The following is a 14040-nucleotide window of genomic DNA, read 5'->3' as shown; positions in this document are numbered from 1 at the left end:
TCATTGTTGTTTCCCTGTATGTACTGTCATTTTTTTTTTCTGATTGCTTTTGAAAATTTCTCATTAACTTTACGTTTAGGCAGTTTGACTGTGACGTACCCAGGCATTTAAAAAATCCTACTCTGATTCATGATCTTAAATATGTAAATATATATATTTTACCAAATTTGTGACATTTCTTAGGACGTACATCTTCACTTTTTTTTTTTTTTTGCCCCACTTGCTCTTTTTTTTTTTTCTTCTGGAATTTAAACTACATCCATATAGTAGACTTTTTGTTATTATACCAAAATGGTCTCTGAAGCTCTTTTTTTTTTTTTTTAAATCTTTTTCTCTTTTATCATCATGTTGGATAATGTCTATCTTCAAGTTCTCTGATGTTTTCCTCTTCTTTCCCCATTCTGCTGTTCCACTAAACCAGCAGGTTTTAAATTTCAAGTAATATAATTATCAGTTCTATGATTACTTTGTATTTTTGTTGTTGTTGTTGTTTAGTTTTTACTTCTTTGCTAATAGTTTCTATCTTTTCAGTTATTACAGGTATACTTTCCTTCAGTTTATGGCCATAGGGGTTGCTTTGAAACCTGTGTCTGGAAATTCCAACATCTATATCATCTTAGATTTGATCTCATTAGATTATCTTTACCTGTGAGTTAGATGTGTTTTCATGATTGTTTTGTGTGATGAATAATTTTGGGTTGAATCTTGAATGTTGTGAAAGTTATGTTTTGGAAACTCTGGATCATTCTACTTTTCCAAAGTATATTGATGTTTTTGTTTTAGTGAGCAAGTTACTTGGTTGAATTCAAATATTAAATTTTAGGTCTTGGGCTACAGCTCAGATCTCCATTAAATGATTGTTTATTTAATGGTCACCAGAGAATTGTGCCAACTTTATACATCAAATCAGTGGCCCCTTCTCTCTGAACCCCTGCTTTCCAGCATTTCTTTCTACTTTCTAGTGGTTCTTGTTACCTGAATTCTGTTCTTTCAATCATTAGGCAAAAAATGATTCTGGGTTTTCTGAGTTTCGTTTCTCCACGTGGGACTGACTTTGTCCTGCTTTCAGTCTAAATACTGTGAAAATGGGAAACATGTTGTGCTAGTACTTTCTTCCAAGCTTTTACTACACTCTAGAGTCTTCTTAATTTAAATCATTTTCCAGTGTTTTTAAATCATTGTTTTTCTATTTTGTCCAGAGTCTATAACTGTCATCTGTAGGAGCATAGGTCCTGTTGGAGTTTCCTTGTAAATTTCAGAATCTGAAAGATCTTACATTTTGATTGATGTGATTATATTACTGATATGGTATGCATCTGTTAAATTCATAAAAATGTATAAGCATATTATTTAATTGTATGTAAATTTTTCTTCAGTAGGATGAAGAAAAGTTTTAAAAGTTGACATGGCACATATAACTTCAAATTATTACATGCCAAAACAACAAAAACTAATCCAGGTTATAACTTGAACCAATGGTTCTCAATGAGGGAAAGGAGAGAATTATGACTTCTAAGGAATGTCTGGAGATATTTTTGGTTGTCACAAGTGAGGGGGTAATTAGGTGGATCCTATTGGCCATCTAATGAGTAGAGGCCAAGGATGGTACTCAGCATATTACAATACAAAGGAGAGTCCCATACAACTAAGAATTATCCAGTTCCAGAGTTGAGAAACCCTGTCTGAGTCTATTAAATCAGACATTCTGGATATGAACCTGGGTACTGGTTTTTTTTTTTTTTTTAAATTTCCCCAGATTATCCTAATGTACAGAAATGATTGAGAAATAGTTACAAAGTTCCATCATATAATTTTACTAATTATAGAAATTAGAAAATTTAAGTAATTCATCCCTATTTTATAATTAGTATGTGATAAATCTTAAAATAGAACTCAAAGTAAAGTTAAAATTTCTTTGCTACTTCTTATCATGGCATTTGGTCTGATTTCAATTCACCTTGACAATTCTATTCATATCAATTTTTTCATATAAAATATTTTCTAACCACACTAAACTTATCATTCTTGACCACATCAAGCCACTCACATGTTATGCCTTTGTGTGTGTTCTCTTACCCATTTATAAATTAAAAATAACCAAATCCTTTTTTGAAGTCTCACTTGACTGCCTCAAAAGCACTGATTGACTCTTTCTTCTGAGTATCTACAGTGCTATTTATAGAATACTTTTTCAAACATATAAAAGTATAACAGTATTTTTCCTTCATAAATTGTGAACAACTATAGAGAGATATACTTGAAAACATTTAGAAGCAGGAATTTTGGCCAAGATAGTACTTGATTGCCCACTTGTATACAACTGATTTTTTAAATCTATAAACTTGATTTCATAGAGTTTGCTTTGAATCTTATAAAGCTTGTCTGCTATTGGAGTGAGAAATGCTTGGATATTGCAGGCTGTGTATTGTAGCTTTGGAATAAATATTTACCTTTTATGGTAGTTATCCTATCCAAGGTTTAAGTATTTTAAAATTGCCTCTCCATTTCCTAGATCCGATTTCCTCATTGCTAGCCCTGTTAATGAGATCATCAGTGCCCACCAGCATCCCCTACACTTTGAGGACATTGCAACTGTCTGAGTGCTAATAGCTCAAGTTCTACCATTGATTCCTGAAGGCTCTTAGCTGATATTGGTGGTCCAATTTAAATTATTGCTCGTGCCATCCCATAGATTTATTTTTATCGTTTAGGAAACATTCCTCAAGCTTCCAGTATAAATCCAGTGCTTAGTTTAATTTTAATTTTACTTACGCCATCTATTTTTTTTAACTTACTCTAAATAAATTTTCTTAAAGGTGATTAAAAAAATAAATTTCAGTATTACTTTAGAGGCTTAAGGAACTAACTCTGGAATCAGACTCTAAATTAAAATTTTACTTCTACCAACTACTAGCTGAATGAACTTAAGTGAGTTAAACTTTCTGTGAATGCTATTGTGAGAAATAAATCTTAATTTTGTTTGGTACTTAGAATAGGTCTTGCTTCAAATTATGAGCTCACTAAATGTTGGCTATTATTTTTCTCACAGACTTTAAAAAAAGTAGTTAAATCTCCATTCTTCTTTTTTTTTTTTTTTTCTCAAATAAGCCCATACACTGCATTTGGTTATCCCTTAAGTTTCTGTAGTCCACAGGCCTCCCCTCTCTTGTAGTTTTTTTTTTTTTTTTAATTTTATAGCTACTTTATTTATTTATTTATTATTTTTATTTTTGTCTGTGTTGGGTCTTCGGTTCGTGCGAGGGCTTTCTCTAGTTACGGCAAGTGGGGGCCACTCTTCATCGCGGTGCGGAGACCGCTCTTCATCGCGGTGCGCGGGCCTTTCACTATCGCGGCCCCTCCCGTTGCGGGGCACAGGCTCCAGACGCGCAGGCTCAGTAGTTGTGGCTCACGGGCCCAGCTGCTCCGTGGCATGTGGGATCTTCCCAGACCAGGGCTCGAACCCGTGTCCCCTGCATTAACAGGCAGATTCTCAACCACTGCGCCACCAGGGAAGCCCTCCATTCTTCTTATAAATATTTTTAAGTAGTATTCCAGAAGTTCTCTTAACTGATCTCTTCTTAACTGGCTAAATTAAGTAACAATTTCCTTCTCCCTCTAAAACATACTAAATATTTTAAATGTTATACAGAGTTCCTCCAAAAGGCTAATTCTAATGTGCTGTCTGCTTTTGAAACCATAAGTCAAATTGTGATACCAAGAATCTGCCAGGTGCTCCAAAATATGTTTATATTGATTGTATTTGCTATTGATATTTGCTAATTGAAGGACAAAATATGAGTTTGAAAGAAAAAGAGCTAACATTTTTTATTAAAAATATGATTTGAATGCTTTGGTAAAATCTAATAAATAGAAGTCAATGGAAAAATATGCTATTAGTGATGTGTGGGTAACAAAAACTATAAAAGACTGGATGTAGATTATAAAAATTCAGAGGAAATATGCACTCAGTAATTACTTTATCATTCCTCTTTAAAGGAAGAGAACATAGAAATTGAACATAAAGTGTTATTTTCTGGCTTATGCAATAAAGATAATCTGCAAATCCAAAGTGTGGACCCACACTAAAAGAAAAGGCCTGATCTCACATCAAAAATTTGTAAAAAAAGTATGATACGTGTAGAAATAAAACACTAGTTAAATTTGGAATTACCAAATACAGTTGTTAAAGTATGAAAGAAACAATTCAGAATCATGGTTTGTGATTGACTTTTCTCAATAATTTATTTTTTAAGTATAAAAGTATTAGCAAGAATAACAAAGATTTGAACAACACTATCAACCAATTTGACTTTATTGAAGTTTAAAAATACCATATCTAACGATTGCAGAAAATATTATTTTTTCATATAGAAACAAAACAGGTCTGCATAAATTTGAAAAATTGAAATCTTAGAGATTATGCTTCCTTATCATTAAGTTACCTTAGAAATTAATAACAGAAAGATGTTTAGAAAATCCACAAGATTTGGCAACTAAAACTAACTTTGTGGGGTCCATGGTTCAAGAAAGAAAGAAAAAAACGAAGTTAAAAATAGTCCAAACTGTGAGTGATAACGGAAAAACAATATAAACATTTGAGGAATGCAGTAAAAGCTGTGCTTAGAAGGCAATTTATGACATTAAATGCTTATATTAATTAAAACAGTTATTTGGATTCTATCCCAAAAATCTAGAAAAAGAGCAAGTTAAACCAAAAATAAATAGGGACATGAATATGATGAATATAACAGCAGAGACAATGAAATATAAAATAGAGAAACAAAAGAGAAAATTAACAGTGAGAAGTTTTTTCTTTAAAAAGATGAATAAAATTGGCAAAATTTTAAATACATTAATCAATTTAAAAAATGAGAGAGAGAAACAGGTCAGAATTCGAAGAGAATATCACCATAGATCCAATAGACATTTAAAGGATTCTAAGGTGATGATGGTGTGCGGAGTTACATGACAATAAAATTGACAACATAAATGAAAAGGAAAAAATCCCAAAGAAACAAAACTTGCTAAAATCAATACACATTCTACATATTGCTAAGCTTTTTATTTATTAAAGTAATTAAATTTCTAATTATAAAACTTTCTCATAAAGAACATTCTAGTCCCAGATAATTTCACTTTTGAACTTATTCAAACTTTAAGGAAGACATTATCTAATGAACAATATTCTTCAGAAAAATGAAGAACAGGAAGTATTTTCCAATCAGTTTCATGAGGCAATATATCCCTCTTGCATAATCACGACAAAGACATTATAAGAAAAGAAAGCCACAGACTGATATCATTGTGAGAAAGAAGCTACAACCTACAGGATAAATCCAGCCACACCCATTCATTCATATATTGTCCATGGCTGCATTTACATTAGGCGAGCAGAGTTAAGCAGTTAGATCCATTAAGTGAAAATATTTATCTTTTCCTTTATAGAAAAAGTCTATGCTGCTGGCATACATTTAAAGACATGTAACAAAATATTAGCACGTTGATCTAGCAAGAAGGACATAAGAAGGAAAATATATCACACTTATGTGGGTTTATCACAAGTATGTAGGTTTGGTTCAACATTCAAAAATCAATTTAGGGCTTCCCTGGTGGAGCAGTGGTTGGGAGTCTGCCTGCTGGTGCAGGGGACACGGGTTCGAGCCCTGGTCTGGGAGGATCCCGCATGCCGTGGAGCAACTGGGCCCGTGAGCCACAACTGCTGAGCCTGCGCGTCTGGAGCCTGTGCCCTGCAGCGGGAGGGGCCGTGATGGTGGGAGGCCCGCTTACCACGATGAAGAGTGGCCCCCGCTTGCCGCAACTAGAGAAAGCCCTCGCACGAAACGAAGACCCAACACAGCTAAAAATAAATAAATAAATAAATAGAGTAGCTATTAATTAAAAAAAATATATCAATTTATACCATTTGCCACATAAGGAGAAAAATCATATGATCTTTTCAATGGATACCAAAAAATTAATGAAACGTAATGGCCATTTACGACAAAACCGAAGAACAAAGCAGAAAACTTCCTCTATTTGATAGCATAGCTACAAGATCATACAGCTAACCTCATAAATAATGGTAGTGTATTACATGATTCCTTGTTATGATCATGAAAAGACAAGAATTTTCTCTGTCATCTCCCTATTCACCTTTCTAATGCAAGTCTTAGCCAGTGTAATGTGGCAAAAACAATACATATTTGAAATGAAGGAATAAAACTTTCTCTGTTAGCAGTCACAAATTTTAACTTACAATACGCAGCTAAAAAACAATTACTTCAAAATGGTTAATAAAAATCAGATATATGAATACATAATAAATATTTATTAAATAATAGTAAATGTTTCCTTTTATTTATTATTACGATAGAAAAATGGGACAAAATGTAAGCAACTGATGAATTTGGGTTGAGAGTAAATGGGAGTTCCTCGTGTTGTTTTGGAACTTCTATGTGAGTATGTAATTATCTCAAAATAAGAATTTAAATAAAACGTATATTATTAGTTAGGATGAAGGCTAATCTGCTTTAACAAACATCCAAAAATGTAGTGGCTCAATAAGAAGTAGTTTATTTATCTCTCATTTTAACAGTTTAGGGCAGGTGTGTATGTGTGTGTGTGTTCTAAGTAGACACCTGGGGATCCAGGCTACAAAGTGGCTCTGCAGTCTTTAACACTTGACTTGTAAGATTGCTTTGGTTAAAACCATTTCCAGCCAGCAGGGTGAAAAAGGGGAGAAGCAAGTCCTGAACAAGCATCTTTAAGTGTATGATAAGTGGCACTGAACTGCATTTGGTCTGTTTGGTAAGGAGGGTTGTTTAGGGAACCTTATACATAGGAGCAGAGTGGGGTGGGGGGGACCTGCAGTTGGCCATGCCAGGCCCTTCCTCTCTAGATATCAAGGCAGCACAAAATATGAAATTTAGGCCTTACACCAAAGAGGGTAATACATAAATAATTATACATAAATAATTATAAAAGTAATCATTAGATTAATTACCATCATTAGAACAAAAAGTTGAACCCTCTAAAATATCAGGAGAATTACACATGCATAGATACACACATATACCCACCAAAGAAAACAAATCAGATATTGAAAGGTTGAAAAATAAATGTAAACAGGAAACAAAAATGCAATAGAAAATAATATGATACAACTAAGGACAAACATATCTGTCAGGATAGTAAAATTTAAGTTCATCTATTTAAACAAAAGTGTTTTCAGCAGACAGGATAACAAAACAAAGCCTAAGTTTTTACTATTTACAAGAAACACACCTTAAAGCATTATAAAGGGCTGAATATTAAAGAATGGGCAATGATATAACAGATGATTGAAAATAAAGCTAGTAGGGGTAGTGATCTTAATATACGTGGGATTCAGACAAACGTGCAGACACTTTAATGTCAAATATTGTCATCATTCACAATAAAGGTGTAACATTTAGGAATGTCTACTGACAACAGCAGTAATATTCTTAAAAATAAGGGAAAATTGAAGGAACATACTAACTTGATATTTTATTTGACCTCTTTAATAAATAAAAAAAGAAAGAAGGTGTGACTAATAAGACAGATCTTACTGATATACACTGAGGTATTTTTGATACACATTGATATACATGAATATACAATTGATATACATTGAAGGTATAACTTATTGGTATACATTGAAATGTGTTATGTGAAAATAGAACCCACAACTTCTTTGCAGGTAGCTAAAGAGTGTTTAAAAATATTGATGGTACCTTAAGTTATGAAGACAAACAACCTCCATGAGTCCCAAGCAATAGAAGTAGTACTGAGAGCACTGTCTGCTCAAAATTCAATACACCTAGAAAATAGGCTGTTTCACCTGGAAATTAAGTGCTTCTCTCTTAAGACATTATCTTTAGAAAATCATTAATTATTTGGTCAAAGAAGAATACAAATCAAATAGTACTAACTCTAGCAAAAATAATAATGAAATATTAGATATGAGAATGTTTTCTGTACAGCTAATCAGTTCACATAGAAATTCATAGCCTTTATTGCATGTATCAACAAATAAGGAGATAATGAAAACAAATACATTCAGCACTGACTCCCAAAATTAGTAAGAGCACTAGATAAACTGAATTGAAGCAAAAGGATGAAATAAAGTTAAAACAGATATTATTTAATTGAAAACAGAAAACATACCAGTAATCATCAATAAATCCAAACTTTAGATCTTTGGGAAAAATCAGTAAAATAGATAAGCTGATCAAATAAGATGAAGAGAATATTTAAACGTGTAAAATACAAGGGTGAAAAAAACACAGAAAGAAAGGAAAATAAAATAATTAAGAAAATAATGAAACTACCAAAGTTGCTTTGTAGCTCTTTGCTTTTATATCCTCCGTTATTACTCTACCAGCTTAAAGTCTATTGTAAAGTATTTAAAAATTAACCTTGCTCCTCACTTGTTTCACCATGTAAATTAGGCAAAATACCACCCTGATTTAGTCTGACTCTGCATCTCCTCTGTACTTCACCCAGGCCAACTGAACGTGGCTGGAGAAAAACTCAACCATGCTGACTGGTCTCATTCTCACTTAATGATCATTAGCCTCAAATGATGCTTCCAAGTCATTACAGTCTACTTCCATTTGCATCTTCTCTTCTTTCCTAAAGCTTTCAACTCCTACCTTCCCTTCTTTACTATGTCAGCTGATACCTTTGTTCCCTGTATCACTGAGAAAATTGAAGCCATAATAACAGAACATTCCCATTACCACATACTTTATATCCATATATTCTTCTGCATTCACACATTTGGCATTCTCTTTGGCTACCACACATAAATTATTCATGCTTCTACCTAATACCTAGATGCCATTTTCTTGAGGAACATCTTCAGTTGTTATTTTACCTCATTTCCCCCAAATATTTAATTAAAATTGTGTTCACTTGCTTTGCTATCATCCTTATGCACAATGTATTTTTAAGCAAGCGAGTGTTTATTCATAATCACAAAGACAGAAAAAAATCATACTGTTTCTGGTGAATGCAGAACCGTACTGTGGTCCCTCCTTACAATGGACTACAACTCAAATAAAAAGAATGAAATGTGATACCTACAACAATATGGATGAATCTCAAATACATTACACTAAATTTTAAAAATCAGGCTTAAAATGCTACATATTATATGAGTCCATTTATTTGACATTTTGAAAAAGGCAACATAGTAAGGAAAGAAAACAGATTAGTAGTTTCCAACTATGGTGGGACTAGAAAGGAGCAGCACAAGGGAACTAATCTGTACATCGATTATAGTGGTAGCAACACAACTGTGTGTCTTTCTCAAAACTCAAGAAATGAAAAAAAAATGTTAATTTTTCTGTATGTAAATAAAAGTAATATAAAGTGAAAAAATAAGGTTCAGAAAATATATATGGTATCCTACCGTTATATGAGAAGATGGAATAAGAATATATATTTGCTTTTTTACATATATGTATAGCTGACTCTGAAAGGTTACACAACAGTATATTAATACTTGTTACTGATATGTGTACATGGAGCAGATGGGTTGTTATAGAACTTAAACAGGGGCCTGAAATACACAGAGGCTTTCACTCCTGTATCTTTATATTTGTATATTTCTTTTGTTTTTTAAATTATGGAAACAAGCACAACCTGTTAAAATATCTCTACTAAAAATGATGAAAAATAAGCCTGATATAATGGAATTTTTAAGTACAGTATATTGCCAAAAAAGGGACAGTTAGAATCACAAGGAAAGATAAAGTACTGTCATTCAAAGAAGAGAAATGTAATGATAGTACTCTGCTTGTCTTGGCTGTGAACACACTCACGAAGACATATTGCCATAAACGTTCTTGTAAGGTTTAATGGTAAATAGTGACATAATACTTTGAGAAGATGGAGAAGGACAGTTGGGCTTGTTATAAGATTACTTAATCCTCATCCATCATAGCATAAAGTAAATAAAGTGTATAGATTTTATCATTTTAATTAGCAATGCAAGTATTTTAAAAAATAGTGCTAATTTAAACAAGAATCTGAGTCAAAACTGGTGGCTTCTGAGGAGAGGGAGGGGAGGGTGGGGAAAGTGGGATCTGAGAAGTGTTGATTTTCAGTATAATATCTTTGGTACTATTTGACTTATAAACCATGTGCATTGATTACTTCAGTAATTTGAATGAAATTATCCAAGGTGTAGTATAAAAACAGAGAAAAAAATCCATGGGGAAAATCTTTCATTACAATCTGTAAGGATTATTTTACCCCCTCCCACAAATTTATAAACTGTTGATCTAAGACAGTAGACAAATTAACATCCTTTGGCCAAATTCATTCTGCAGATATGTTTTACTTGGTTCTAAGGAGTTTGCATGTACATGCCTTTAGTTTGGATATGCATTCTCCAATTTAACCCAGTTCTTGGCCTTCAGCATCCAGCCTTCAACATCCAGTATGCTATATACATTAAAGTTCCCTGCCTCATTCAAGAGGCATTTGATTTGCAACTGCTGGGCAGTTTGCTGCTATGAAAATGAGAAGTCAAAGAAATGCTCTTTATAGGAATAGGGAATCATGCTAAGGGAGATAACAGTTTTAAGACAGAGGGATGAATCAACTGGTGAAATGAGGCAACTAAGAAGTCATAATTGTAATTACACACTCCAAGCTAGTTTAGCCGCTCTTAACTATCAGCACTAACCTCTGCTAATCTTTTGGGTGTTTGCTGATGCTATATATCAAATCCAGTTGAGTTCATTAAACATAATCACCCACACACAGAGTCTTCACTGCAGTAATCCAAACAACAGAGACAGACACATACCTATTTTATATAAATGAAGATTTGTTTTTTCCTTGAGAGTTATGATGAAATTATGGTGCATTGTAATTAAGAATACTTTTTGCAATACTTTAGTCTCAATTTTTGAGCTCAATTACCTCTTTAGTTATATCAAACTTTTAATGAATGCTGTCGACGAGATTATATTTCAGTATTTGCAATCTGGAAGAGTAAAAAGGGGTAAAAATTATTATTTTAAATAGGCTACAGCTATTTTCTAATTCATCTTTGAAGAAGGCTAATGTTTATTTTGGGGAAAGATATTGTAATGATCTTTTGCTTATGTATTCAATAGAAGTTGAGCCAAAATCCTTTTATGATATGAAAGTGTTTAAATAAGTGAGGAGGTAAACCACTTTACATACCAGTGTAAAATGTTGTCTTTCTCCTGGTCAGAGTTTCACTTCAAGGGGTTGTGTCTACTTTGAGTAGACACAGACTTTTGTTCTGAGAGTAAAAAACAATTTCACTTTTCTTGCAAAGTGCTGCAGTGTGATGGCAGATTATGGATTGGAAATGCTCCACTCTCTGCTGGGAAGAGGACTCTATAGGCTTTGGGTGCTTGGGATTCTGGAAGGCCGGAGACTACGTGCAGTTTCACGTTCTTATGTGGAAAAAATAACAGGGAGATTTTTGAGATTGGATCCTAGCGGTATGTGTTCTCTGTGGCTAAAAGTTAGTCAGACAAGATTTTGCATGATTATACAAGTTTCGTGGGGCAATTTTTGAGAAGACTTAAGCTAATGGGACAACCTCTCTTGCTTTGAATTTCTCTTTTCAAGAAGGGCCCAACGTCTTTTAATGGCTCACCCAATTAGATCATGCCCACCCAGGAAAATTTATCTTCTGAGTAACTCAAAGTCAGCTGATTTGTGGCCTTATGGCTTTCTAACCAATTAAGTGAGGTTGATCCAGTAAATCAAGAGAAAAAAAATGTTGACCAAGTACTTCAGAGTATAACTTTTTTGGTGTTTGCACTCTTCAAAAATACAGCTATATTACAGTGATCACCCAAGTTTTACAACAGGATATAATAATTTTCTAGTTAATTGATTTACTTCTTAAAAGGGGAACATTCTGCTTGAAACTTGAATTTAATGGCAACATACTTGTACATTGTCCTTGTGCAATATAAAAATTGAAATCACTGATTAAGTTAATGGTTACTAATTGATGGCTATTAGAACAAAGAGTTCAGGGCAAAGAAACTAAACTTTGAAGTATAAATGTATGACTATTAGCAATTTAAAAAAATCTCCACTGTATATTAAATGTTTATTATGTGCTGGATCTTAAATTCAGGTAATAATAATTACCTGAGTATTTATTTTGTGACTGGTATTGTTCTAAGCATTTTGTGTGTATTGTTCCATTTAATCCCTTTGAAGTAGATTATTATTATTGTTATTACTTCCAGTTTGTACATGAGAATTTATGTAACTTGTCTCATACCAGCTAGTGGTGGTGCCAGAGTTTAAAGCTTGGTAGGCTGACTCCAGAGTCTACACTATATGTCTCCCAGAATAAAAAGGAATAGACCTTCCTAAAGATCCATTTAGAGTTGTAATATTTATTCTTATAATAAACATCCAGTGATCCTCATATTACTCAGAAGAGATAGTCCTAGTTTAGTTTAGAGTCTGAGTTTTTTCCTACTAAAGATTGAGTCTAGCAAGCATCCACAGAAAAAAGTGATTAATTCCTTTTTTTATGGGCAATTATATCCTCACGTATGGCAAGGATAAAGGTAGTTTTTTGATATAATACATTCAATAAAGATTTTTTAAAAATATGCATTTTCTCTTTAGTTGTATTTATTTAATATAACTTTTTTTTTAAAACACACTTTTACAGGCATTTTTATTTATTTATCTATTTATTTATGGCTGTGTTGGGTCTTCGTTTCTGTGTGAAGGCTTTCTCTGGTTGCGGCAAGTGGGGGCCACTCTTCATCGCGGTGCGCAGGCCTCTCACTATCGCGGCCTCTCTTGTTACGGAGCACAGGCTCCAGACGCGCAGGCTCAGTAATTGTGGCTCACGGGCCTAGTTGCTCCGCGGCATGTGGGATCTTCCCAGACCAGGGCCCGAACCCGTGTCCCCTGCATTGGCAGGCAGATTCTCAACCACTGCGCCACCAGGGACGCCCCAATATAACTTATTTTTATGTTCTTTAAAGAAATAAAAAAAACACTGGAATCTCTTCCTTTATCCTTTCCTTAATTCCTTGCTTTCTCCTTGTCTAGTCAAACACTTTATGTACTGAATACTCATCCCCTTTGGCAAGATGATTGTTTTGTTCTAAAGACTACACAGATTAGGTTGTGATCTATCTAAAAATTATGCTGCTCAGGGCAGGTGCATCCTGACAAGAAGTGACATTCTGCATGTTGACACTAGGAGTTCTTTAGACAAACACTGAAAATGTGACAGTGGCATTAACATTAAATAATAAATATTATAAATAACCAGAGCAGTATGAAGTGGAACTCAGCAGCTTGCTAAAGAAAGCCTACATATTTAAAGCTTATACATACATGACCCATCATTAGAGTGAACCGAAGTGCTAGCACAAATAGAGCTGAGGATACCATATAAAGCAGAAAAGTAATTGCCAAAGATAATATTTATCAGATAACTAGTATAAAGTTTAAGCAATTAGCAATATCCTTGAAAAGCTCTCAGATCTCAATCCCTGATCTTTGAATGTCAACATATCATAGAATATGCATGTGTTGACACAAATCTTACTTTCAAATGATTATTTCTTACCATTTTTGAATAAGACAGTGGAATCATTTAATGTCTTTGCATTTGATTTTTTTTTTTTTAAATGGATTGACATGTTTTTATTTATTTATTTATTTTTGGCTCTGTTGGGTCTTCATTTCTGTGCGAGGGCTTTCTCTAGTTGCGGCAAGTGGGGGCCACTCTTCATCGTGGTGCGCGGGCCTCTCACTTATCGTGGCCGCTCTTGTTGAGGAGCACAGGCTCCAGACGCGCAGGCTCAGTAGTTGCGGCTCACGGGCCCAGTTGCTCCGTGGCATGTGGGATCTTCCCAGACCAGGGCTCGAACCCGTGTCCCCTGCATTGGCAGGCAGATTCTCAACCACTGCACTACCAGGGAAGCCCCTGATTTTCTCTTTACCTTTTTTCATGTCATGTTGCTTTTGCCTTGAGTTCTG

At 33.9% G+C, this 14040-nt stretch overlaps 1 long non-coding RNA gene across 1 annotated transcript; it reads right to left on the bottom strand.

The window, feature by feature from the left end:
- Positions 1 to 3166: 3166 nt before the first annotated feature.
- Positions 3167 to 13165, bottom strand: LOC309635310. The gene is made up of 2 exons (XR_014248753.1): positions 5921 to 13165; positions 3167 to 5601 (listed from the first exon to the last, which is right to left on the bottom strand). It is a non-coding gene; the product is annotated as an uncharacterized lncRNA (long non-coding RNA).
- Between the last annotated feature and the right edge of the window lie 875 nt (positions 13166 to 14040).

Source organism: Balaenoptera borealis, assembly GCF_965194805.1.
Source record: "Balaenoptera borealis genome assembly, chromosome: 9".
Lineage (NCBI taxonomy): Eukaryota > Metazoa > Chordata > Mammalia > Artiodactyla > Balaenopteridae > Balaenoptera > Balaenoptera borealis.
This window is presented reverse-complemented; position numbering and strand designations above follow the sequence as displayed.